The sequence below is a fragment of the Trematomus bernacchii genome, unplaced genomic scaffold (assembly GCF_902827165.1).
Source record: "Trematomus bernacchii unplaced genomic scaffold, fTreBer1.1, whole genome shotgun sequence".
In the NCBI taxonomy this organism is placed as follows: Eukaryota; Metazoa; Chordata; class Actinopteri; order Perciformes; family Nototheniidae; genus Trematomus; species Trematomus bernacchii.
In genome coordinates this window covers 12373778-12396292 of record NW_022988050.1, presented here as the reverse complement: position 1 = coordinate 12396292, position 22515 = coordinate 12373778, and positions in this window count along the sequence as shown.

The following is a 22515-nucleotide window of genomic DNA, read 5'->3' as shown; positions in this document are numbered from 1 at the left end:
AGGGCACCATTTTGGTTTTAGTGAAATGCCTACACAACTATTAGATGGATAACTTTTGGTACGCACATTGGAAATTAAAATGTTATCCTTGAAATCTTTGCATCTGTACTGTCAGATAAACAGAACTTAAATTATTAATGAAGACTGTCGTCATACATTATAAAGCCTTTATAAGGTCTTTATCAAAAGGTTGTACTTTCAGACCTTTTATAAAAGTAGTAACAATAGATTTAAAGAAGTGCAGAAAGTAACTACATAAAACTTACAGAGGAAATGTGACCTATCATTTCACTTATTTAATTTTTATAGAAAAGCAACTAGAATGGGCAGATCATGGGAGGAGGAATTTCAGTTTTCTTGACCAACACAAGCACCACCTAAACCCCCTTCCTACTTTTCCTCTTGCAGGCAGCTCCCACATGTTTAGACACGCTCTTAGATCAGGAGAGGCCCAGAGGGTTCCGATCTTAAAAACAGCAGTCCACTCTTTCCGTTGTCTCAGGCAACACTCTCTAACCAGCAGATTCAAGCTTTTGAATAAAATTCATTATTTCAAAAGGCTGTGTTCCTATCCAACATTGCTTGCTCCCAAACACTTGTATCTAGATAAAGGGAATGGTACACTTGCAAACACTGTAGAGACAGGATTGGTTCGGGGAGTATACGTGTTGCTAGGCTCTCTTCTCTGTGTTCCAGCCAGCTTTCCTTCTTTTCCAGATGTTGGAGCTCCTCCCCGCTGGCCTGCCGCAGCCTCCCACAGCTCGAACCAGCCAACAACCACAGCTGCTACCAATCTGAACACTCTCAGAAGAAACGTTCAGACAACCCAGAGAACAGGAAGACCCAGATTATAGACAGCACCCAGAATCAGACTGGGCTTAAAGGTTTTTGCATTAAAGTCACCCCTACTAAAAATACTATCTTTCAGTAAAGTTGTAGCCCTGGATAGATGACTAAAGATCTTAATAGTTTGCTATACATGGAGGTCTAAAGCAAAGTGTTCGTCATTTATTTTTCCATTGATGAAAATCAGACTGAAGCTTTTTTCCTGCTCCACACAGATCACAGACCTCTTCTCCAATGTTGGCTTAAAGCTGCTGCCTGAGGCCAACTTTCTGTTGAGCTAAATGGAAAATCCAGGGAAAATGGCAACTTCCCTTATTCTGCCTTCTTCCTGAAAAATCTTTTCTAACTTTTATAAACTGAAACCTGCAATTGCAAATTTTTAAAGAAACTTGGGGGCAGCAAAAACAAGTTTTGAACACAACATGGACATATCCTCACCTTTGAGAGGGTATAGCCACTTCAAAGGTGATGATACAGTATTGATAGCATTGTTGTTTTCCAAAGCCAAGTGAGAGACTTTGGCTTTGGAAAAATGAAATTCGGAAGTGCCTTACACCTTTTCTCTAAACCTTAACTGGTTGCAAAAAGAAGTCCGATTGTATGACCCTTCTCGCTTGATTTAGTCCCTCAGTAATAATGTTCCTAATGAGTTAAAGCTCTCAATCGCTACTTTCAAGCTTCTTTTAAAACAACATGGGGTCCATTTAGTAAATGATGGTCCATTTAAAGCCAATTGATACTTTTTGCATGTCAGTGAGGGCCCGCTTTGGTCATTGTGATGCAAATGATGTGGATATTGAACAGTCACGCTTAATGAGCATTTACCTGTTTCGTTCCACACTCCAGTCCAGCTGGTTGCATATGCACCTCTACAGTAGCTGGTTTCCCCGAAAAGGAGAAGGGAAATATAACAAACTGGCTCATTGTATTTGAAGAGAGGTTGTGTGAGGAGATTTGCTGTTAACTGAATACAACTTGTCTTTAAATAAATACAATGGCGGCAACTATGGTGTTGAACTCCTGGACTAACGACCATAACAAGGAGATCATCTGTAAATGCACACAGATGGGACTTCATATCGAAGCGGACGCTCATCGGTAGTACAAATTGAACTGTGTGCACATCTACGAGGGGGCTTGGCTACATTGTGACTGACAGGTCGCGACCACGGTGTGTCGTTCTGGGTGATCTACTTGTAGTAATCTTAGAAATGTAACCCTTTCACGATGTGTTTAAAGTTAAAAGAAGATCACAGCAGCCAAATGCCAAACTTGTGGTTTAAGGCATATCCACAAACCAATGGCTACAGTCACTTTGAAGTGTCTAAACGCAGTCTAATATTTACTGTCTTTTAGCCTCCACTGTGCGCTTTACCATCTCCACAGGAGAATACTTTTTTCAGCTAATTGCTTCACTGTGTTCACCAACTAGTCTACACTTACTGTGTCTGTCAGCTGTTTGCTTCTGAGCAAGGAGTTCACAGTTGGTTTTTAGAGCTTTTTCTCTACCTGCCGCGGGGGAAACAACCTTATGAGAGTAGTAAAAGTGGAGCAAAACAGTTAAGTTGTGTCAATCTTAAACCTTAGAAAGGTGATTTTCTGCACTCTAGTTAGCTTCCCTGTTTGCCACACCTTTAAACCAAAAGATGGAAAGCAGGTAATTTGAGCTGCTGTTGTGAAGGGCATGTTTGATGATTGACATCAGGCATTAAATGCAAACAGCATTTTTTTTTTAAACAGACAAGGTTTCGTGTAGTTTTACAATGATTAGCATTCATCATGAAAAACGTAATGAACTCCCTCTCTTCATCACAGTTGCTCCTTCTGAGCCCACCAACTGAATTAGAACTAAAGAATGTATCTCAGCAGATCTCTACTTTCCCTTCTCAGCTGTTTGTAATATTTCCTGTGAGGCTGCGCTGCACATTTCATTGCAAATTATGTTGCATGCTGGGGTTTGGATGACAGAGAGAAAAAGTGAGGAGGCAGGAATAGGGAGGGCCGGAGAAAGGAGAACCACGTCTTCTCATATGAGTCATAGTAAGTATTTGCTCTGCCTGCTTCTCCGATCAAGCCCCTGCTCCATTGGGAAGCAGGACTTTTGATTTAAAAAAAAGTGCAACAGTGGGGAAGGGAGACATTGTTTCGGAGAAAACTAAAGTAATCACCACCTGGCAAACCGCATAACCACAACAGTCTATTATGTGATCATAGTTTACCGTTTGCAGGGGATAGGAATATCTGGCTTAAATCCAGTTAGGACAATTTTAGATGGTAATCAAGTTAAGGACAAGAATTCAGGAATGTTTCATATAAATAATTACACAGGATGGCGAGAAGAGGAAGAAGCTTACATTGAACAAATAATGATCCTGGGTTTAAATCAAAGAGTGAATCTCTTCGATCTTTCACACCCATCTGCACTTTGTGACTACAGCCCCTCCTTTCGTTGGATGCTTCAGACATGATCCAGAGTCTCACGTTTCACCCCCAACCTCCACCTTCCCCTAGCAATAAGCCCACCCCTCCACTGAGTAATCCTCATCAGCCTAATGCATCCGCATTCGTCATCGCAGCTCTTTCTGCTCTGTGTTTACATGGCGAGCCAGCTTGTGAAGTTGGGGGGAGTCTAAATGCTGGAGAAGATATTCACTAGAGGGGGCTCTTCTGTGGGAGTAGTCCCAGCCAACCCTCATAAGGAGATGACTCCTCAACACATGGTTTGGATACAGACAGTAAACTGTAGGGTTCATGTGGCGTTTTTTACTCATCTGAATTAAGGTTAGAATGTGTTTAATGCTGTAAAGATTGTAAAGCCCTTGAAAGAAACGTGTGATTTTGGGGCTGCATTATTAAACTGGAATTGCCTTGAAAAAGTGTCATGCCTGCAGAAACGGAGAGGACTGAACTTTCATAGCAGAGATACAGCTAAAACCTTTTAGGGATTCAAGTTTTACAAATTAACTTTGAACATGATTAACACCAGTAAGTATTTTATACGTATTGATAAGCAAAACAAATGTGCTTATTAGCATTTTCTTTATTCTAGTTCACTTTGATTGATTGATTGATACATTTTTATTTCGAACAAGTAAAATAAATAATTACAAAACAAAACAAATGTTGCAGTGCATAGTCATGTAAGAGAAATCAAAACAAAAAATGACATTTACAACAACAACAACAACAGCATTAGCAACATAAACAGTGCCACATCTAGTGTTCGAAAAGAAGTGAGAAGAAGTATGACTTATTTAGGCGTAGGCTCCACGAGGACGAAAACGGGTTGAATCCGCATATTTCTCATGCGTATAGCCCTTTAAGCTCGACGACGCCGTAACAGAAACGTAGAAACAGACCCCGCAAACGACAACGGGTCCAAAGGTGGATAGATCTGGGAACGGAGCGCTCTGGGGGGTCCAACGGGGCCGTGGAGTCGCCTATACGGTCATGCGTTTCATAGCCCCGCCTCTCCCCACCTCTGCTGCTCACCCCCGCAAAAGTATACTGCACACTGAATTCAGATTATTTATCTTTATCTCGATATGGACATAAACGCGAGTGAAGTCTAATCTGACAGGACGGAGACGCGCAGCTCCTCCGGCTGTGAAGCAGCGAGAGCAAAACACACACTTCAAGTCAGATCACCACCCTTAGCTATTTTAATTACCTCTCAAACTACCTAAACTAGTTATAAATATGTTTATTTTTACTGTCGGGTTTACTTACTGGATCAGCTGCTGCATGAGGAAGCATGAAGATTTAAACTTTAACACACATTGACCGGCGAAAAACTCTGCGCGGTTCCCTCCGCCCCCACCGCGGAGAATAAACAGAAGTGCAGCCATGACAACCATTCTTCTTCGCTGCTTTTGTGGAGGAAGTTGCTGCTTTTGTGGAGGAAGTTACAGCGCCACTTACAGGTTCGGCATATGTACTGCAGCTTTTCCAGCGGTTGGATGTAAACGGAGCCGTCGCGTGGAGCTTGACACAATCCGGTGTATATTGCGTGTGGGCGGAAGGTTTTTTGCGGTTGCGTTTGCGTTACTCCGATGCGTTTTGCCGTATTTGTCCTCGTGGAGCCGGGGCCTTAGGCCCCGCTCACACGGGACCGTTTGCGTTTATGCACAGTATGCGTATTCAAAAAAGTCTTCCGTTCACATGCATTTGTTTCATTTAACGTGTCTGTTTAAACGAGGCCGCTGGAAACGCTGTAGTACATATGCTGGGACTGTAAGTGGCGCTGTAACTTCCGCCAAAATACACCAAAAGCCGCGAAGAAGAGCAGCCTGGAGCAGCCCCGCAGCAATGTTGCCATGGCTACCCTTCTGTTTAAGCCCTGAAACTGAAACTGAAACTGAAAGAAACTGAATCTGTTGTTGCTGATGGTTGTGGTAGAGGAGCTGTATATTTTTGCACTAATATCTGTAGCATGGTCAGTAGCAGTAGCACTAGCAGTAGCTACTGACAGGAGGAAGTCAGTGTGTGTGGCGATTGCTGGTATTCAGCGGGATATAGTCATTTCCTCAGCATATGGATAAATGCAACGGGGAAGTTAACTGAAAGAAACCAAGAAGCACGTCTCTGTGGATATTGCATCGAGAGGACGGCTCAGAAAGAGAGATATTCTCTACAAACACCGGGTGAGATGCACCTTTGTCAATATAATGGATCAATGCATGAAATCTGACTCTGTTTATTTTGTTTAAGGAGTATATTGGGCGTTAACAATTCTAGTTTGCCTTTTATAATATTATTTCATTCAAGAACCCCTTGTGCGTTTAATTAACACAGCTATTTTTGATAGTTGCTAGTACAGCAGTGAGCAGGAGAGGCGGGGCTATCCTATTTTTCCAGGAAATATTCGTATAGAGGTGATTACACGGACTCGGTTGACCCCCCAGAGCGTTTCGTTTGCAAATCTATCCACCTTGGGACCCGTTATTGTTTGTGGGGTCAGTTTCTATCGGCCTCGTGTAAATAATAGGGCTATACGCACGCGAAACTATGCAGATACAAGCAGTTTTCTCCTCGTGTAAACGGCGCCTTAATCTCACCCCCTTGTCCCTAAATGATTTATTTATAATCTATAATCTGCAATAATTATCATTATTATTATTATTATTATTAATCTGCTTTACCTGTTGATTGACATATATACATATATATATATATAAATATATATATATACACTTTCAAGATCTGTTCCAGAGCGAATGCCTTCTACAGTTTGCAAAGAGTTTCACAGTTTGCTGAGACATGCTCAGGTCTTGATCTTCACACACCAACTGTTTACTTTTACACTTAGCACAGCTATGAGAAACATTTAGCCAGAAGGTGGCATACTCAAATCCTTCATGGTTTTGAATGCACTGTCAAAATTGGCTTAAACTATTCGTATGCTGAAACCTAAAGGTCACCTATTATGCAAAATCCACTTTTTCATGTCTTTCATACATAACCATGTGTCCCCTCTGTGTAAAGAGATACTGAAAGTTTCAGGAAAAAAGATTCTCTCTCTTTTTGTCCTGACCCATTTATATAAAAACCTGTCTGAAAATGAGCTGATCAGATTTTGGCCATGATGTTTAACGACATGTCATAACGATTTTTTCAGCACTTTTGAAACAGGGCTGAAACAGAGGGGATTATGGGATGCTACAATGCAAGATCTGTTTGGTATTTCGAGCCAAACACTTCAGAGACATGTTTTGTATACATCTGAGACCTATGATATATTGATGAAAAACAGTATAATAGGGGACCTTTAAGATATATACAAGACACATGTTCCAATGATTATTAGGCTTTACCGCTTTTGGGGAACTGCAATACTAATATTGCAGTTGGGATCTACCAGTGCTATTTTCTCTGAGGTTAAGAGACAAACATATGGGCACGGTTTAGGATGTCATCTGTTGCCTCTCAGCAAGGGCTCCAGCTGACTGTCACTAATTCCTCTTCCGTATATCCTGTGTAAGTGAGTGCTTTGCTCTTCCATTGGGAGAGGTTGTTTTCTCTAGCCTCTACTCACTGAGGGTAAGGCCTCACAGCATGATGATCCCAGAGGGGTCGTACCAACATGTTTTTACTTCAACACTGAGGCAATGTTGGCAGGATGACCTCTCATTGTCCACGTGGAAATAAATTCTAAAGCTTTACAGACATTCTCATTTCTGCTCTCTTTACTTTAGACATAATGTAAGATATAAAGAATGATAAAAAGTAGTCCATGATTCATCCTCTCTAGACTCATATGTTTGGTCTGCCAGCAGAATGAGTGTGTTTAAACTGCAGTGAAAATGCTCCACCACAAACAAAGACATCACTGAGACCACAATGAGAGACTTTGCGTTCTGACCTGAGTTAGTCTACAAAGACATCCGCAGATCCAACCCTTGGTTGGTGATTGGCTAATGGTTACACAAGCCAATCATAAAGTGGCCAAAATCTGAATAGCTAATTTTCAGACAGGTTTTTATAGAAATGGATCAGGACAAAAAGTGAGCGAATCTTTTTTCCTGAAACATGTTGATGTATGAAAGACATGAAAAAGTGGATTTTGCATAATAGTTCCCTTTAAGTTCAGTACGGGCAAAATTGAAAAAAAAATTATATAATATTTTATTAAACGCATTTGAGAACTGTGAAGTGCTCATGTTATAGAGACTGTATAGTTGGTGGGTGGAATATACGTAGCCGCAGGTAATATAACTGAGGTCTACCCTACCTGTTAAGACTTGTACCGCCCTAAAGGTAATGGAGCAAAGCACTGGTTTTGTAGGGATCACTTTCTCTCTATGACTCTTTGAGAACACAGACAAGCATGCATGTGTGCATGCACCAAAACCCCCCTAATAAAAAAGTAAACATTCTGTATTAGAAAAGATATTTCAGTTAAAGTTAAGACCATTTATCTGCAAAATAATTAAAGGTCCCATGTCATGCTTTTCTGGTTATTACCCGTCCCCTTGTGTGTTATGTACCTTTTTCTGCATGTAAACGGTCTGCAGAGTCACAAACCCTCAAAGTACACCCTGTAGTGAGTAAAACTCTAACACAGAAAAGACCTGTCTATGCTGCCCCAGAACGCCTTGTTGGAGATTTCTCTTTTCCCATTGTTTACTTCTTGGGTATAGTGACGTATTTCGGGTATAGTTACGGATATAACTATACGTAACTCTGGTTTGTCCGCGGAGCCGTTACGTTTGGACCAAACCGCAGACTTCCTCACACACACACACACATTCGGCGGGACGTTGCGAGGCTCGCTGCAGCGAGGAGTGGGAGACTGTGAGCTGGCTCACTGGTGTGGGGTCGGCCAGACAGCAAGACACGGCGGAACTCAGCCTGGGCACACACACAAACTCTCAGCCAGGCTGCGGGTGTGTGTGTGTGTGACAATAAACTTGTGCACATGACTTCTCAAAATCTAAACATTGATGGTGTCCCCCTCTGCTAAGCTGTAGCATTCGTTAGCTTAGGTGAGTTTAGGAGGTCCTCTTTTCAATGAGTAGATGGACGCTTCCTTTTGGCAGTTGTAGTTTAGAGAAAAGGAAATAGTTCCTGTGGTTTTCTTAAGTAACAGGGTATATCTGAAAATAGATATTCCTGTCGAGTATGTTAAGTATATTCTTTTGGTATTTTTAGTACCGCAAGCTTACTGCCTTTTAGTTCCATTATTAGAGAAAAGGGCAGATATCTCTACATCCGATTTCTCAAAATAAAACTATATTACAGGTATAAGGAACAATACTGTATCTAGTTTTGATATTGGGGCACACCGTCTTTTCAAACTGTACAATGTAAAAGGTAAATAAAGTGTAATGTTCACAAAATAGTAATTGAATAGGCTACCTTTAAAGTGCTAAAATAAAATACTTTCAACTATATACTTGCTGCCTTTGAAGTCGGTTAATTGCACTCTTTGTGGAAACCAAATAATGCCTTTCATGCTTTAAAATGCACATATTTGTTTTACTGAAATCATACTGAACATACAGGCTGTTTCTAACCATAAAACCTTTAGTCCTTGAGACTGACCGTTTCCGGACTGTTTTCATTTTTCCTGCTAAAGGTTTTGTTTCCGAAGCTGAAGTCACAGAGGAGAGCTGAGCATAATGCGGCCAGCACACAGCGTAAAGTGATTCCAGATGCTTTAAGAATTGAACTCATGTGAAAAAGATGATCGTCTCTCCCTTATTTATCCAACCTATTCGCTATTGAACACCCTTTGTTTCATTTGCTACTTTCACTGGCAAATTAAAAGCACTGACAATTTATTTTGTAACCTTAGGGCTTGAAAATGTTTCGTTTTTTTTTAAAGAAGAAAATTAAAGCGCCTTCCCCTAAGCTGTGGTATCATATTGAATGAATATGGAAAGACAAAAAGTTTGGAACAGTTGGAACAAAAGCAATTCTGGTTAGAAGTAGGAGCTGTATCTCAGACCTATAATCATAACTTTTTACTGCTATGACAATTAAAACCTCTGCATATGAAACAAAAACTGCACTGACAATCATTAAACATCCAATACTAAATATACTTTCATCAAAACAAACAATCTCTATCAAATCATCAATAAAAAGACAAATTGTGTGATTTTATTGTGTGGTATTTCTCCCTGTATGAAGAAGCAGTCCTATGCGCAAGGCAGTGAGTGGCTGGGTGGGACTGGGCTGGGTTAAGAGGGTGGGAGAGGGTGGGAGAGGGTGGGAGAGGGTGGGAGAGGGTGGGAGAGGGTGGAGCCTGACACAAAGGTCTACCCTCCCACCTCGTGAACTCAGGAAGGACGCCCCAGGGTGGCTACTCTTTTAACTGGGTGCTCCTCTCCTCCCACATCTTAGCGATGTTTAAGGGGAAGCAAGGGGGGAGTGAAATAAAAGAACTTCAGCAATGCGCAAGGCAGGTAGGGACAGGACAAAAATTAAAAAGGAGAGAGAGGAAGAGGGAGACAGCAAAATGTGTTAACAGAGGTGGAGATGTGGCAGACAAAAAGAAGGAGGAACAAATGAAGCATAAACACCCAGATTCTGAGCTGCTTTATGTCTGTTTTTGGCAAATATTGTTTTTCTACAGCTGTAAAGTGAGCGTAGAAACCACAGCGGACACGTGCCACATTATGCCAACAGATTATATTAGATATATACTAGAATATATGATATTCTCTTGCAGAGGATAGGAAAGCAGGCTGCATTCAGCTTGTTAAGCGGCTGAGCTCCAGGAAAACTGTTTTTAGGAGGAATGCAGACGGCTGAGTGTCTTGACACGTTGAGGGAGAGGAGTCCAGGAGGTTTACATCTACATAATCTCAGGAGGTTAATATCTATGATCTCTGTCACAAAATGCAAGATTACGAAGCATTGGAAAGATCAGCCCTTGTCATCATAGTCCTATCATTTCTATATCTAAAGATAACATTTAGATTTTCCCCATTCAAAGTTTTTTAAGCAAATTGAGTTCATAAAAGAGATTCCTGGAAGTAAATGTTGCTGCTTCTATCACCCAGGTGGCTGTGCACCTTAAGTGCAGTGATTAGAGTCAGAGGGGCAGGACGCTGTGGATCCTGTGGATTAAATGTGGGTGGTCACTGTCATTAGCAGGTTAAGTATAACCATTCAACTTAATGAAAAGTCTCACTTCTGTACCAATAGCCACACGCTGAAGTGATTCTGAAAATGGAAAGTGACCAACTGATACCCCAATAACAACACACCCACCTTCACTGTAACACAAAGGCCTGGCATATACACAAAGTGGTTTGCTTTATTGTAACTGTATGTTAGGAAGCGACTTCGAATCGCGTATATTACTAATTTTGATCAATAATGTTCGACTGCAGGACTTCTAATTCTTTCCTGAGTGATACAATGAACTTTAACTAAGGCCATCTGTTTTGAATGAAATCAAATATTTGGTGCGCTACAGAGATGATTCACTTTGTTCAGCCATACCCTTACAAAAGTGTTTTAAAAAAACACTGCAATTGCAACAAAGAAGATATTTTGTTGTTCTTTTTATATATGTTTGTATATGTTTTATATATGTTTTCATATAACATTTTACATACTGTGACTTAAGGTCCATAGAGTACTGCAGAAACAGAAGCACCACCAACACTAATAGAAACTAAGACTGAGCTAGGTTAATGCTCTCAGAGGGTACTCTAAGTGTATATTCATCTACCATCATCTTACAAACTCAATGTTGCCAGGATGGGATGCTCCTCCCTTTTTTCCCCCCTCTGTGGTCGATTCTTACATTTTTTTCGTCTCGACACAGTTTTTTGTTCCTCCTCTTTGCATTGAGGCCAAGTATACTCCCTTTGTTGATGTGGCAGGCCTGGGAAATGAAAAGTTGATACTTCATGTCAGGCAAAGAGGAGAACCTCCTCTTCTTTCTTTTCTTTTTTTAAAAACTCTCTTGTGCTTGCAAACGTGGACAAAAGAAAAAAATAGATAATTTGGGAAGCCAATGCAATGACACAGAAAATCAGGTTTAACAAATGGCTAGTGGTGGTCACCAATCACCAGCCATCGTATCACATCTGTGTCAGCCATTGACATATTCATCTAAAAAAGCTGCTTTCTTGAAGGAATAAAAGTATAGATGGAGGAAAGAGCGGCTTATTTTGTCCCTTTGACCCAAACTTCATCTCACAATTTGCCTTTCTGGGGCAACAAGAAAAAGTAGATACAATAAGTATGTGTAGATCAATTATTTTATTTAAAAAAAAATGACAGAGCAAGGTGTGTATCAGAGCCAGTGAACGAGCTCTCAGTGAGTTTCCATGATGTGATGTGGAGAGAGAGAGAGCAACCAGACATCTTGCCTCCATTCCGAAGCACAGCTGAACACAAACCAGGGAGGGACATGACACTAATCTAAATATGGGCAACCGACTGGAGCCAATCAGAGCATGAGCATCCACTACGCCCGCCCACCTCCAACTCATCCTAAACTCTTCCACCAGAGCTTATTGCAGTCAACCATATGACGTGGAGACTTCAAAAGCTGCTGGTTCTTCTAACCATCTCCAAGCCTTTTGGCTGAGTGTCTGTTCTTTTCTCTTCTGTATATCTTCCATGGTATTTCCTCTGAGGAGTCTGGCTGAAACACTGAGGCTGAGCAACAACGTACAACAATGCCTGCAGATGGCTATCTCTGAATCCTGAGGCCAGGAACATCTAGAAAAACTGTTGTGAAATGCCAGTCCATCAGTCAGTCCATGAGTGAAATCACATAAGCAGCAACCCAATTTATGTCATATTCAGTTTTTCTTCAATATTAATATACTCACAAATGAGTAACCATTTGCAAAACAGACCAATTTTGCCAGCCTTAGTAAGATATCTTAGAATAAGTCACTACCAAACAGGACATTAAAGTCTATATTTTGATAGCGGGTGCTCCGCCTGAGCCGTGACGTGGACACTTAAATCAGACCAAATCTTTCATGACGGCCGCCTGATAAAAAAAACAAAAAACTGGTTAAATAAATCTAGTTTTGAAGGTGTTGTCCAGCTGAATCAGGGCACCCCTCCCCCAAAAGTGAGCAGCTGCCAGACGCACATAAAATGTGTTTCTCCTGATGACCGACAGAAGGTTCTTCTCAAGTTCATCTCTGTTTGAATTCAGTTGTGAAGATCTTGAACTAAAGAGCTTCTTTTAACCTCAAACGGTCAATAGATTGATTTAAACTGTTAATACGCAGCTATACAATATACCTGGCTAATGATGTAGACATGTCAGCATCTCATAAAGCTTAATTGCTAGCTTTGAGTTGCACATATGGAGGTGTCCTACAGGCAGGGGGTCAGGGGAACACAACATCACCTGCTGCTGCTGTATAGGTACTCTTACCCCTCTACCTGTCGAATGTTACCCATTAGCTGGGAGAAGCAGGCTGCTTTATGGAGCCCTTTCACCGGGGAGCCTGATCCTGGCTTAGCTTAATCTGCTGAGTAACCAGCAAAAGCCCAGTAGCAACAATCAGCACTTTTAGCTCAAGTAGTAAAGACTCCAAACATTATTGTCGTTAGACTAAATGCCAGTCAGTTTACATTCATTTAGTCACACTTATGCTCCTTAAACATGGACATCGGTTAAAGGTGGGGTAGGTAATTTTGGAGAAACCAGCTCGAGTGCGCTAGAATTTGAAAATACACAGCCGGAAAAAATCTGCCACTTCCTTACAGAGCCCCTCCTCCAACACACACGAACGCGCACATGACCAATGAGGGCACGAGATAAGTTTGTGCCCCGATCGAAGGCTGACAGGCAGGTAGGCCATCCAGTTATTTTAGCCGGGCCGGCTAAATGATTGGTCGTGCTTTTTACAGTACTACGGCTTCCACAGATGACATGTTTTATGGATTTTTTGTCAAAGCACTTGAGATATTCATTGCTATCGGGATGTTAAGAGCATTCCATGGAATATAACAAAAAGTGTATCTCGAGCCGGTTTCTCAAACTTACCTACCCACCTTTAACTCTGAAATGTATTTAAAACCAGTATTTGTAATGACGAAGCAGTCGCTCTTAGTGAAAAACCCACAAATAATATCATACGTATACGCAGTTCCTCTCAACTCAACAAACCGCTTAAGTTTCCACTACCATAAAAAAATACAATGCAGCCCTATCTTCCTTTAAAGGGCCCAGGCCCCCTACTGTACATTTTCCAAGGGCCCAAAACTGGTTTCTGGCTCCCAATTAAAACATAAGCACCAAGAGCTATAGTAAAACACCCAGGGGTGCTGAAACACTTGGAATGAAAAACCCTTTAGTGAGTTAATAATGAGGGCAGCAAAAGAGTCTCTTTTAAACGTGTTCTCGCTACTAATAGGGCGCTGCATATGCATCTCAACTTACTCTAATAAACGATCAAGTAAAAGAGTATTTTTTCCTTGACACAAACATGAGCTGGTCTTTGATGTGGCGTTACGATGGCAGAGGTTCCCAAATACATTTTTATGATAAAATATAACATACTGTATGTGACGTGTTCAAAGGACACAGAGAAAAAATATGATTTTTTAAATAAAATTGTGAACAGCAAACAATTTATATTGTACATTTCCAGAAAGACACTTGTTTTAGTCTGAATATTGATAAACAATTGTCTGTTGCAGAGACAGAGATCGCTCAGGTTGCAGATAGGCAGCACCAGCACCAAAAACCATCTGGTTTTATCACTCTTGCATTTGTGGCTCAGCCATAAAACGCACCTTAGGATGCGTCTGGAAAATAAATTAGGCAGAGGATGGGCAAGAGGAGCAAAAGAGTGCAGAGCTTAGAACGTTTTGGGAGAGTTTCTGTACCTGTGTTTGAATATATCTCACCTGAGATAAAACTAAAGTTGGTTTATTTTACAAAGTGACTTTGACTACTTAGAAAAGCTCTTTATAAACTATATGTATTATTGTTATTATTATAGTAGAAAGCAGTTTCTGTGGATCAAACACAATCACCCCATTTTAAATAGCCACCCTCAACTGGGTGGGGACTTGTACTTTCCTACTTAGTTCTTCTTTTCTATGATCTCTCTTCATGTGGCTTCCCTCAGCCAGAAGGTCTGAAGACTTTGGGGGTTTCTGCTTCTCTCAGTCAATACAAATAAACGTCCAGTCACACCTGAAAGTGGTACAGGCAAATCCATGCATGCATCTTTGGGAGTTACTGTATGTCACCCTAGAAGATGTGGTGAAGTGGTGAAGTTGATAAAATGCAAAGTCAAACTTTCCCAAATTGGAATCCATGTAAAAGTCAGGCACATTTACTAAGCAACAATTAGCAAGTCAAAAAGCTGATTTAACCAATCAGGTTAAATCAAATTTAACAGTTTGCTTCTTATTCAAGATACCATTGTTGGAGCTGAGCTTTTACAGTATATAAACATTTTAAATGTTAGCGTGGGTTGAAAATAAAGCCTCACAAAGGGCTTCACTTGAACACTAGGTTTTCTTCATTTATTCTGTCTTTCAAATCTTTGGGTAAACACTGTCCACATCGAAAAGAAGTGAGGCAGTACAGCCAGCCTGTCCCTTTCTCTTCACCTCTTTCTGCCATCTTCTCTTTCTTTGTCTGTCTATCTCTGTCTCACCTCTCCCTTCCACCCTCTTCCTCTCTCTCTTGACTCATCCAGGCAGCAACCCAGGAATAATAGGACACAGGAAAGTAAACTCCACAGCTGAGTGCGTGGGGCCAAGAACCAAACCCAGTGGCCTTTTTTTCTCCAGTCTACCCTCTAATTTTGCATTTATTTTAGTACGTGAGTTTATTGAGCTGAAGTCTCAGTCCAATTCAAAAAGCCTGGGCCACTGTGATTTTCACCCACTGCCCTCTCCACTCCTCAGAACCTAATGGGCTTTACTGCACTTCATTTCAAGTCATTGTTGATCATCAAACTAAGGGTATAAGAGAATATGGAATAAGTGTGTTTTACGTATACGCAGCATTCGAAGGCTTCAATGTTATTAAGACTAAAGGAATCAACAGGCCAATTGTTTCAGGGACAGCGGAATGTCTAGAAATGATTTTTCTATTCATTACAGCAAGACAGAAAATATGACATTATTTTAACAGATAAAGTTACATGCTGAATTGCAGGTGGCCATGCTGCCTCAATTAAAGTTCAGGTAGCCACACAAGACAGTTAAAGAAACAGGAAAATCTGTTTGCAGATCTGCAAGCTCACCTCGGTTTCAAACTATCCAGGTGTCCATGCAACATAACTGCTTGCAGGTGCAAAAAAAAGTAGAAAAAAAGAGTTTTCTTAGTTTTAATGACAGCACAGAGCTTCAGTGAGAGTTGCCAAATAAATGTAGTTGTACTTTGTATGATGACAATAAAGATATATTCTATTCTATTCTGTGGGCAAAGCCCAACCCCTTACTGACACTGAGGATGAATAATGAGAGGAAGCATTATGCGAGCTGTCAGCAGGGCATTATACTTCACTTTGAATGACAAACAGCTGATTTGTAGTTGTTGTTGTTGTACAGAATCATCGTAAGAACTTGATTGGGCTTATTTGTGGTTGTTTCTGCCATGAACATTTCCTGATAATTTCCTGCTTACAAGTGGGTGTCCATATATGCATCATATTTCACAACGGCTCACTTTGTAGCCACGCCAACAACATGGCGATGGTCATTTAGTTTGTTCCGTCTGCCTCTTGTTTTATAACATTTTGTACGCACATTCAAGGCCTTCAGAGGATAACTTCCGATCACTATTCGTGACCCTCTCACTTTTCCTTCAGTGCCACCATCAGGTCAACATTTCTATTTGTCAAATACTTTACCAAATTCCTGCAGAATAAATGTACATGAGCCTCAGTTGCACTTTGAGGTAAGTGGAAATTATGAAATGCTAGCACGGCAAAGCACATAACCAAGTTGGTGATTGAGCATTTTACATAAATGTCAACAAGAGCAGAGAATGTCAAGCTCCCTACGTATATGTGTTGTAATCTGAGTTTCTCTGTTCTTTGCTGATGTTCAGAGCGTCGTGCGTGCATGTTAGTGCATGTGAGTCGAGTGACTGTATATGACTAGCTATTAGCCGCTGCTCTGCACTGCGTTATAGCCGCGGTTACAGCTCATAAATTCTAGTTCAGGTTAACACTATGAGCTCTGTTGCTGTTGATCGCACAGTTTTTGCTGTTAGCATTGTTGCTCAGCCATCGCCATGTTGAGAGCTGTGTGGAGGCAATCTCTCAGCTCTGAACCTTAAACATGCTAGCATCTGTTAGCATACTGACATTGGCATTCAGCAAAAGCATGCTTGTTCACTTTTGCCTTACGAGCTGCTTCTGCTGTTCCACATAGGGTAAATGACAAAAAATGGAAATCCTTATTTTAAGATATATCTCTTGTATAATTTGCTACAGCACAATACAAACACCCACCACCCCTGAGCCCCACCACCCTCCATATTTCCTCTAACATCTGAAAGCCGTTAGTCCTGCATTTTCAGGGTGACACAGGAGGCAAGCATTAATCTTAACTCCTCCTCCAGCAGCAGCGATCGTTTCTGAACATGTGGCGGGCACCAGTATACCTCATCATGCATGAAAGTTCTACTGCTGGGGCCTCCATGGTAAACAATGCATTCAGTGGCAGATGGACAGCAATGCAGCAAGAACAGTCAAGAAAATGCCACATATTCAAATTCAATATGAGTGGATCTAGGATGGCCTGAATATAATTTTCAGTGCACACTGTAAAACACACAGAGGGAATCTGTAACAAGAGAACCCAGGATGACTCTTCAGCAAGCAATTACACACACAGGAAAGGCATTGCAAAAGGAAGTTAAGACTGCTATCATCATGTTTGATCAGAATGTACTTAAATAATTAATATAATTTAAAAATAAAATGTAGAGAACCGTAGGCACAGCTTTTTGTACAGATTGTTGTTGTTTGATGTGTATGATGAGGCAAAGATTCCTTTTTTTTAAAGCTCTCTTCATCTCTACAAAGTGAGAACAATCTTAAAAAGGAAAGAGAGAAAGCGTTTAACGTGGCAACTTTACTCACATCCTCCCCATGGAAAGAGGAGGTAGAAATAAGGGAGGAAGGAGAGTAAGGAGAAGAAGACCGCGGCTGTGGCCATTTAAATGGCTCAAGAAGTAGACACTCCCTCTGCTAAACAGTGGGTTAAGAGAAGTCATTTTTGCCTGTGCTGGATGTTAGGGGAGGGAGAACAGACCACATCACATTCTTTTCTATTGAGGTCACTTTTTTCTTCTCAACTGTTCTGAAGTACTCAGCAAACTTCGGGATGGACTGCAAGCTCGCTCTGAGGGATCTACTGCACATGCTCAGAATTGATTTTACATACTAATGTTTCCTCTATACCAAAACAAACAGAGTTTCCCAACAAGCATCATAGTGGAATAATGAATTAAGAAGATGAAACAGGGGGCTACAACAGTCTTACTTAAATACAGACTCCAATCCTCCATGAGGGGGAAAAAGGGTGAAATTGTTTTTTATTAGTAGAGGAATTTTTATATTTTTTAACTCAACCATGTAGAGTCTGAAAAACCTGTGGAAGCCTTCCTTATGTTTCAGCATGCAGGTACTATGCTGAATAGTTACTTAGCCTTATATATCTCAAGCATCAACTCCCTTCAAAAATGAATAAATATACCATTCCTCAGAGACTGGCAGCTCTGATAACACTTCAAGGTTTAATTAACATACTTATGATATTTTAACCTTAACTGTTATAAAATAAATGTTAATCTATTACACTACAAACAGCCCTGTGTATGAGCATGTGCAAGAGATCAGAAAACATCACCAGATCAAAATGTAAAGGAAAATGTCATCCTGTGACAGATTATCGCGTAAAAGATTGTACTACTGGCAGAAATGAATACCATTTAAAAAAGACAGCATAAAATGTATCAGATAATTGATTACCTTTGTCATTGAGTAATCTGATTACAAGACATATCTGGGCCCTTAAACCTTAAAAGTCTGTTTTTCTCACACAAATACAACAAACAAGCACAGAGTGTCGTTTACCTCTGGACATCATTCCTGTAGTTTTCTGCTTGGTCCTGGAGGGAGTCCTATATCTTTTCATCCTTGTCTGCCATGTGCTGATGTTATATCCTGCACTGGGACTTGGGGAGCTTGAGAAAACAACATTGGTAAAGTGTGAAGAGAGGCATTTTGCACTTAAAAGGAAAATAAAATTACCATAAGGTAACACTGGTTCACTTTCTTGTTAAAGAATGACACATTAGAATATCAGCATAAGACACCTGTAGGGTTTAGGGTAAATATTGAGAAAATAAGGACGTTTTTTAGTTGAGACTACTCATCAACAAGTTATAAAGTGTGTATGATGTTGGTTTAATTGTTGTGCCATTCCTCTCTATTTGTGATTTACATAGCACCAAATATGGGGTAGGAACCTGAAGTATTTTCATATGGAAATGTTATTATGTTCTCAATTTAAAATGCTCAGCATTTTTACAGTTACAAACAACTAATGGACAATAAGGTCATGCTCTGTCTGTGTGTGTTGTAATCCACGTTTCTATGTGTCGGGCCTGTTGTGTGTGCACAGATTCCTCAAGAAGGAGATGTGTAGGTGTATATCAAACATTGAGTAGAAGGCACTGCACACATTTCACTAACAACATGAATGTTTGACTAATGTACACAACCAGGACCAGACTTTTTACTTTCACTTGCACAGATGAAGTTTAAATGGATATTCTTATCTATCTCTTTTTAATAAGTGTATTTCAAAACTGGAGGATGGAAAAGCTCTGCACACTTTGGTCCAATGCATGTTTTAATATAGCCTACTGTAATAAAGCCATTTATGAAGTTATGCCCTAATAAAGGTCTCAGGTGTCTGAATACTTAGCTGTAATATACATTAACTGTTACCTAAAGCTGTCACATAAATGTTATGGAGTAACAAGTACAATATTGGCTTAATAAAGTCAAGTAATGTACCTAAAATCTCTACTTGAGTAAATAAAAAGACACATTCCACCACTAAGTTTACCATAAAGACTAATAACATGTTGAAATAGTAACGTTAAGATTACCCTGAAGGAAAAAAAACATTTCAACAAATCGGTATAAATACCGATTTGCTGCAGTTGAAATGTTTTTTTTGAAGGTCTACATTATCTTTCGCTTTCAACGTGTATTTTTGCAACAGGCTATCTAACAACAAACACACATTGTTAGCTAGCAAAGGATTAACGTTAGCTCTAATTTACCTAGGACTTCAGAGTTGATGCGCGTAGTCACGTCCAGCGGTTGTTGGGTCAGCATACAATTTAAATGCACAAGATACAAGCTCTGTAAACCACTTTGCTACGTTTTTAAAGCTACATGTGTCATATACACAAGCTAAAACGTGTAAATAAAAAGGCTAGCAGATGTTGGAGAGCATTTTATTAGACAAAGCTACGCCAGCACTTTACATCCGGTCAGAGAGTAACACCTGTGGGCTGGTCATTGAGTTTAATTAAATTAAAATTCATGACATGAAAATGACATTGGAAATAAGTACATTAGGTTCGGCCTAATTGAATAATATTAAACATTTGTCAAAGATATACTATATATTTTAACAATAAATAATCACAAACAATTTAATGAAAGAGAGGGTAACAACATTCTTCTACAAAGATTTCAGTAAAAAATGATTGAAAAAAGATAATGAGGCCCCCTATATTTTATTTACCCTAAACTGAGATGTTTAAGACAATGTGTGAGTTATAGTGTGTCTGTGAATTAGTTGAAGTGTCACATTACATCCCATACAGTGTTCAATTATTGTTATAGGCACATTAACATATGTTTTCTGAAATGGGTGGAACACTTTTGCATGATCTGAAGAAAAAATTAGGAATCGCTCGCAAAATGTATAGTTTACCAAAGTATCAATACATCTATTGATATTTAATTTTTGTTATGTGTGGAGGAGATGAATGCTACACAGCAAATACATTTGTATATGATATGGGATTTCAAAGAAGGCTGAGGTAAGTTACACTTATTTCTCCTTTTTCTATTTCTGTCAATAAAAATAAATATCCAAGTGGACAGTCAGACTAATGCCTTTTACGTCTGCTTCTCTAATACAAACTGCCATGGTTGTCATTAAAACTAGTATTGTATTGGGACAGATGGCACAGGCTAAAAGTGTACTTTATTAGTATTGACATGTTTTTATAATAGTTCATCCACTTCAGAAATATATAAATAACAACAAGTAACACTTTTAGGCACTGTAGACTACAGATGGAATGTGCTTGAAATATAGAAAGAATGTAGAAAATTGTAAATATAAAGAATACATTAAAATATGTGAAAGTCTTAAGTTGTGAGGGTGCTTTAAAAATGTGTCTAGAATATCATTGTCTAAGCAGTGTTAAAACGTTTCGTTTCTGTGGCTGAGGGAGAGTATGAGTCATCCAACAGATGTGAATTTGTTCCCTACACAGGCTACCCTATTTCCATCCCAAGTCCCTCTCAGTTGGAGGTTACCTATTCTCTTCTTCTTGTTGGTTCTTTAAAGATTATAGAGCCTTAATATGGATACTAAAAATCCCACTTCCACTTTTGTTTGTCTTTTCTTTTTCCTCTCTTATACCCAGCTGTACCTCCTACTTTCCCCTGGTCTGCTCACATGTGAGCATCTCTGTATAGGCTGCAGAGGGGGTGGCAGGCGTAACGACATTTCCAGACGGGATCTCTGAGCTCATTTCCACCATCATTCCTTGCAAACAAACTTTGTAACATAGTCAGAGTTTAGCCTCAAATCATGGTTTTTAGATGCTATTTATAAGTTAAAAGTTTACATCTGGTGGTGCTGAGAAAGAAATCAAATACTTAGCATAACTTCAACATCTAAAAAACATAGTTTTTATAGTTTTTAATTGTAATTATGGCTGCAAAGGGAGATTGGAATGCTTTATGTTGTGGCTGATCCTACAACAACCTTACGGCATACTGATTTCAGGTAATGCAAAAAAACTCATACAAAACGAGGGATAAAAGGAAAGTGTGTGGTAAAGCACTGACTAACTTTCCCAGATGTGGGGAAAGAATGGTGTCAAATCACCCTGAAGAGACTGCAGGTCAACTGGAAAATGCGTTCAGGGAGTAACGGGAAGAAAAAACACCAAAAGCATCACTTCACTAACTTAATTTCTCTTCAAAATGACTGAAACACATCAGTGAAAGGTGAAAATAGCAGACATTTAAGTTGATGATTCAAAATTATTCCTGACATATGTATCTTATTTGGAGTTGCACAAATAGATGACAACTTCCTCATGTCACTTTTTCCTTTTTTGTTTGTCTTCCATCCAGAATAGAATATTCCATCCCAACAAAATTGTGCTAACTCCCCTCTCTCTGCATTGTAACACATAACAGTTTGAGCTAATGTGACTGTGAAATATGACACCAAAGGCACAGTGAGGCTCCTTGGCTTTTGTCTTGTGGTCTCTGACGGTGTGCTAACATGTAGATAATCAACATAAAAGTCTTCATATGAGGGGACACTGAGGATTTCCTATGATAATAAAATCAGTGCCATGTCTAAGTTGTTTGTTCTGGAGCGTGCATCATCTTTGGTCATGTTTTGCAATTGAATCTAAACTACAGAAAATAATACTATCTGCTCCAAAGGACTTTCTTCATGCAATACTAAGAGAACACTTCAGATAAACTTCTCACTTTCTGGTATGCTCCCTCTCTGCCTTTCCCTGTTTTTAGGGCCACGCTTGCCAGCAGCCTTGCACATTATCTGAAGTCAGGGAAGGATCCAGTCATATTTTCCATCCACTCTCTGTGTCTGACTGGATGTCTGCGCCGGTGGGAGAAAAGAGAGCAGGCAGGGAGAAAAAGAGGGAGGGATGGAGAGCTGGAGTTTGGATGGGGGCTGGGAGTGTGGAGAAAACCAGATGCAGAGACGAGAAGAAAACCAGACCAAGAAATAGAGAAAAAGGCCTTTGCTGAAAGTTGTGTTTTTCAGATAGAGAGATAGCAGAGAGCTGTGGAGCACGTCAAATATCAAGTCCTGAAAAAAAACATGTGCCTTAAAGAGAAAATAAGTCACCTTTTAATCAAAAGATACATTAAGCTGTCATTGGATTGGCCGATAAAGGAC